General features: G+C 47.5%; 1 pseudogene across 1 annotated transcript; it reads left to right on the plus strand.

Moving 5' to 3' along the window:
* The first annotated feature begins 62 nt into the window (after positions 1-62).
* On the plus strand, positions 63-4,085 carry LOC311117118 (interleukin-6 receptor subunit alpha-like; annotated as a pseudogene). The gene is made up of 6 exons (XR_014615526.1): positions 63-333; positions 864-1,008; positions 1,366-1,406; positions 1,510-1,564; positions 1,996-2,102; positions 2,580-4,085. The product of XR_014615526.1 is annotated as an interleukin-6 receptor subunit alpha-like (transcript).
* Positions 4,086-5,952: the final 1,867 nt, after the last annotated feature.

A 5,952-nucleotide genomic window follows, 5' to 3' on the forward strand; every position in this document is an offset into this window, starting at 1 on the left:
AGACCATTCAATAAGACACCTTACTAACATTCTCCTCCTCCTCTCCCACTCTCCCCCTCTCTTTCTCCCCCTATCTCACCTCCTCTCCCCTCCCCTCCCCTCCCCCTCATCTCTCTCTCTCTCTCTCTCTCTCTCTCTCCCCCCCCCCCCTCCCTCTCTCCCTGCCTCCAGTTAAGCCGGACCCCCCCAGCTCAGTGGTGGTGAGGGGTGTGGAGGGGCAGGAGAGGAGACTGAGGGTGGGCTGGGCTGTCCCTCACTTCCTGGAAAGAGAGAGACCGCTACCACGAGCTGCTCTATGAGCTCAGATACCACACCATGCCACACGGAACACAGGTGTGTGTGTTCGCATGCGTGCGTGTGTTCATGGTGTGTGTTTGTGTGTTTGTGTAATGGCCCATGTTGTTCACCTGGCCTGCTCTGTTCTGGCTCTCTATACAAACAGACATTACACAATTTTGTAATCTGTGTGTGTGTTTTTTTTGGTTTGACTATCCTTGTGATGACCAGTCCTCACAAGGTTAGTAAAACAAGGGCAATTCAAGTGGGGACATTTTGCCGGTCTCCACAAGGAAAAAGGCTATTTTAGGCTGAGGGTTTAGCTTTAGGGTTTGGGTTAGAATTAGGGTTAGGAGTTAGGGTTGGGGGTTTGGGGTTAAGGTTAGGGTTAGGTTTAGGGTTAGGGGTTAGGGAAAATAGGATGTAGAATGTGAATAAGGATAGTAAAACAAATGTGTGTGTGTGTGTGTGTGTGTGTGTGTGTGCGTATGCGTGCATGTGGGCATGTGTGGGGTGCGTGCGTGCGTGTGCGTGTGGGTGTGCGTGTGTGGGTGTGCGTGTGGGTGTGGGTGTTTGTGTGTGTGTAGATAAAAGGGACCGCCACAGCCCGGTCCTACACTATAACAGATGCGTTGCCAGGAGTACCGTACCTGATCCAACTCAGAGCTAAGGAAGAGTTTGATGGCCACTGGAGTGAATGGAGCACGCCTGTCTACGCCAACACCTGGACAGGTAACACACATACACACACACACAAGATCTGTACGTGCTTAATTCAACTCTTCCATACTATCATCCAGGACCAGGCTAACTAGAACCATCCTGCCCATAGACAAAGGTAGCCATGACAACCCCCCCCCCCCCTTCCTTCCATTCTGCTATGTTCTCTGGTCTTAAAATATACTTTCTACAGAGCTTTACAACTTACCTGTCAAGCTCCCTTGCCCTTCAACTGATCCTGTTGATGTACCCCAGCCTATCCAAATACACACACACACACACACACACACACACTCCTCTACACTCCTGCCAGTTAGCTGTGTGCGTGTGAACAGTTGTGTGGTTCATGGTGAATGTCCTATATTACAGCCCCTGTGCCAACTGTGCTGAGCAATCTTTCTACTGTTATGGTAAGAAACACACACACACACACACTCACAGTTGTCCTTTTTGTTTCATCTCTCTGTTTAACTTCATCTTTCTTTCTCACATTGTCTGATTCTGTCCCTCCAGCAGGACTACACAGACTACACAGACTCTGGCTCTGGTATGACAGAAGAGACAATAGGTCAGTGGGACAGAGAGCTACTGTATGTTGATTGGTTGAAGCTACAGTTTTTGTGTGTGTGTCTGTGTGTGTTAGAGTTAAGTCTGATATTTCAATGTCAGAAATCCCCCTACCTTACTGAAGGTCATAACAGGAAGCTAATGTCATAACCTCATCAACTGAACGTGCTTCAGGAAACACAGAACCTGGGCCAACTCATCTCAACCCATTCTTTTAAGTTTCACACAAATACTGTACACACACACAAGCACACACGCACACACACACACACACACACACACACGTCAGTATAATAGTGTAACAGTTTATTAATATCATGGCCTTTCACCCCACTCTCTCCCTCCCTCCTTCCCCTCTCCCTCCCCTCCCCTCCCCTCTCCTTTCTCCTCTCTCTCGCTCCCCTCCCTCCCTCCTCCCCCTCTCCCTCCCAGTCTCTGAGTCTCAGGGTGATGTAGAGGAGGTGTGGCCCTCATGTCCTGTGGGTGGTTGGTTCCTGTGTGCTGCTGTTAATCACTCTGCTTTCTGCCTACCTCTACAGGTAAACAACTCCCCTCTGTTCTTCACCTCCACTCTGATCCTCCCATCCTCACTACGCTAATAACTACTATATTCAGTCTAAACAATCCTGGTTGTCTTTATCTATATGTCCAACTATGTTAAACCCTGTCCTGTACATGTCTATGGTTATCATGATTAACCATTAGTTTATTAACTAGCTGTTAATTTTGTCATCTACAGAAACAACAAGCACAACATAAGTTATCTAAATACTTTCCCCTCTCTCTTGCTCCCTTTCTCTGCTCCGCCTTTCCTCCCTCCCTCTCTCTCTTTCCTACACCCACTCTCTTCCCACCCTCCACCCACCCACCCTCTCTCTCTCTCTCTCTCTCTCTCTCTCTCTCTCACTCTCTCGCTCTCTCTCTTCCCACCCTCCGCCCGCCCGCCCTCTCTCTCTCTCTCTCTCTCTCTCTCTCTCTCTCTCTCTCGCTCTCTCTCTCTCTCTCTCTCGCTTCAGACACAGGGAGAAGTTCATGTCTAAACTGTGGAGGTTGAGTCCCATCTCCTCCTCTCCTTCTGTCCCCTCCCCCCCAGTCACAGCCCCACCTACCCAGGAAGGACATGCCCTTGTGAACTTTGACCACCCAATCTATGGGGAACCTGTCCCACAGGAAGAAGAGAGGAAGGAGGAGGATGAAGAGGAGGAGGAGGAGGAGAAGGAGGAAGTTATTCGCTTTAACAACACAAGCTATTTTCTGGTCCAGAGCAACTGATATGCCTGCTCCTAAAACAAACCCCTTACCCCCTACCCCAGGGCCTTACTGCTAGCCCCCTGTTCCCCTAAAACAAACCCCTTACCCCCTACCCCAGGGCTTACTGCTAGCCCCCTGTTCCCCTAAAACAAACCCCTTACCCCCTACCCCAGGGCTTACTGCTAGCCCCCTGTTCCCCTAAAACAAACCCCTTACCCCCTACCCCAGGGCTTACTGCTAGCCCCCTGTTCCCCTAAAACAAACCCCTTACCCCCTACCCCAGGGCCTTACTGCTAGCCCCCTGTACCCCTAAAACAAACCCCTTACCCCCTACCCCAGGGCCTTACTGCTAGCCCCCTGTTCCCCTAAAACAAACCCCTTACCCCCTACCCCAGGGCCTTACTGCTAGCCCCCTGTTCCCCTAAAACAAACCCCTTACCCCCTACCCCAGGGCTTACTGCTAGCCCCCTGTTCCCCTAAAACAAACCCCTTACCCCCTACCCCAGGGCTTACTGCTAGCCCCCTGTTCCCCTAAAACAAACCCCTTACCCCCTACCCCAGGGCTTACTGCTAGCCCCCTGTTCCCCTAAAACAAACCCCTTACCCCCTACCCCAGGGCCTTACTGCTAGCCCCCTGTTCCCCTAAAACAAATCCCTTACCCCCTACCCCAGGGCCTTACTGCTAGCCCCCTGTTCCCCTAAAACAAACCCCTTACCCCCTACCCCAGGGCCTTACTGCTAGCCCCCTGTTCCCCTAAAACAAACCCCTTACCCCCTACCCCAGGGCCTTACTGCTAGCCCCCTGTTCCCCTAAAACAAACCCCTTACCCCCTACCCCAGGGCCTTACTGCTAGCCCCCTGTTCCCCTAAAACAAACCCCTTACCCCCTACCCCAGGGCCTTACTGCTAGCCCCCTGTTCCCCTAAAACAAACCCCTTACCCCCTACCCCAGGGCCTTACTGCTAGCCCCCTGTTCCCCTAAAACAAACCCCTTACCCCCTACCCCAGGGCTTACTGCTAGCCCCCTGTTCCCCTAAAACAAACCCCTTACCCCCTACCCCAGGGCCTTACTGCTAGCCCCCAGTTCCCCTAGTTCAGGCTGGAGAAGCCCTGTTATTTTACTGTTATTTGGATGTGTGCAGTATTTTGTTCTCATTGGGGAAAATGAGCCAGTAGAGTAATGATGTAAATATTCAGTTGTGTGTCTATAAAAAGTATTGGATTTTTGTAAATAATTTTGTCAGAATGAAATAAATATTTTTGAATACAAACTTGTGTAAAGACACTATATTTAGAAAATGCTGGTCTGAGTGTATATTCACATTTGTAGTGCAGGAAATGTATATGTGACCAGCAGGTGATGGTAGTGGTCTATAAATGAGCTCAGCTGTGGTATAATTTGGTTAGTACACAACAACTATGAAACTTATATTGGGGTATACATACAGTACCAGTCTAAAGTTTGGACACACCTACTCATTCAAGGGTTTTTCTTTATTTTTACTATTTTCTACATTGTAGAATTATGGTGAAGACATCAAAACTATTAAATAACACACATGGAATCATGTAGTAACCAAAAAAGTGTTAAACAAATCAACATATTTTTTTTAGATTCTTCAAAGTAGTCACCCTTTGCCTTGATGACAACTTTGCACACTCTTGGCATTCTCTCAACCAGCTTCATGAGGTAGTCACCTGGAATGCATTTCAATAAACAGGTGTGCCTTGTTAAAAGTTAATTTGTGGAATTTATTTCCTTCTTAATGCTTTTGAGCCAATCAGTTGTGTTGTGACAAGGTAGGGGTGGTATACAGAAGATAGCCCTATTTGGTAAAATACCAAGTCCATATTATGGCAACAGCTCAAATAAACAAAGAGAAACGACAGTCCATCATTACTTTAAGACATGAAGGTCAGTCAATCCAGAACATTTCAAGAACTTTTAAAGTTTCTTCAAGTGCAGTCGCAAAAACCTTCAAGCGCTATGACGAAACTGGCTCTCATGAGGACCGCCACAGGAAAGGAAGACCCAGAGTTACCTCTGCTGCAGAGGATAAATTAATTACAGTTAACTGCACCTCAGATTGCAGCCCAAATAAATGCTTCACAGAGTTCAAGTAACAGACACTTCTCAACATCAACTGTTCAGAGGAGACTGCATGAATCAGGCCTTCATGGTCGAATTGCTGCAAAGAAAACACTACCAAAGGACACCAATAATAAGAAGAGACTTACTTGGGCCAAGAAACACGAGCAATGGACATTAGACCAGTGGAAATCTGTCCTTTGGTCTGATGAGTCCAAATTTGAGATTTTGGGTTCTAACCGCCATGTCTTTGTGAGACGCAGAGTAGGTGAACGCATGTGTGGTTCCCACCGTGAAGCACGGAGGAGGAGGTGTGATGGTGTGGGGGTGCTTTGCAGGTGACACTGTCTGTGATTTATTTAGAATTCAAGGCACACTTAACCAGCATGGCTACCACAGCGATACGCCATCCCATCTGGTTTGTGCTTAGTGGGACTATCATTTGTTTTTCAACAGGACAATGACCCAAAACACACCTCCAGGCTGTGTAAGGGCAATTTGACCAAGGAGAGTGATGGAGTGCTGCATCAGATGACCTGGTCTCCACAATCACCCGACCTCAACCCAATGGAGATGGTTTGGGATGAGATGGACCGCAGAGTGAAGGAAAAGCAGCCAACAAGTGCTCAGCATATGTGGGAACTCCTTCAAGACTGTTGGAAAAGCATTCCTCATGAAGCTGGTTGAGAGAATGCCAAGATTGTGAAAAACTGTAATCAAGGCAAAGGGTGGCTACTTTGAAGAATCTAAAATATAACATCTATTTTGATTTGGTTAACACTTTTTTGGTTACTACATGATTCCATATGTGTTATATAATAGTTTTGATGTGTTCAGTATTATTCTACAATGTAGAAAAAAAGAAAGAAAGAAAAACCCTTGAATGAGTAGGTGTGTCCAAACTTTTGACTGGTACTGTATGTATGCAATTTTTACTGGGATCTGTCACTGACAATGTACACTGAGTGTACAAAACATTTCGGACTAACCAGGTGAAAGCTATGATCCCTTATTAATGTCACTTGTTAAATCCACTTAAATCAGTGTAG

The sequence above is a fragment of the Coregonus lavaretus genome (genome assembly GCF_964263955.1).
Source record: "Coregonus lavaretus genome assembly, contig: HAP1_SCAFFOLD_1917, whole genome shotgun sequence".
Classification (NCBI taxonomy): Eukaryota; Metazoa; Chordata; class Actinopteri; order Salmoniformes; family Salmonidae; genus Coregonus; species Coregonus lavaretus.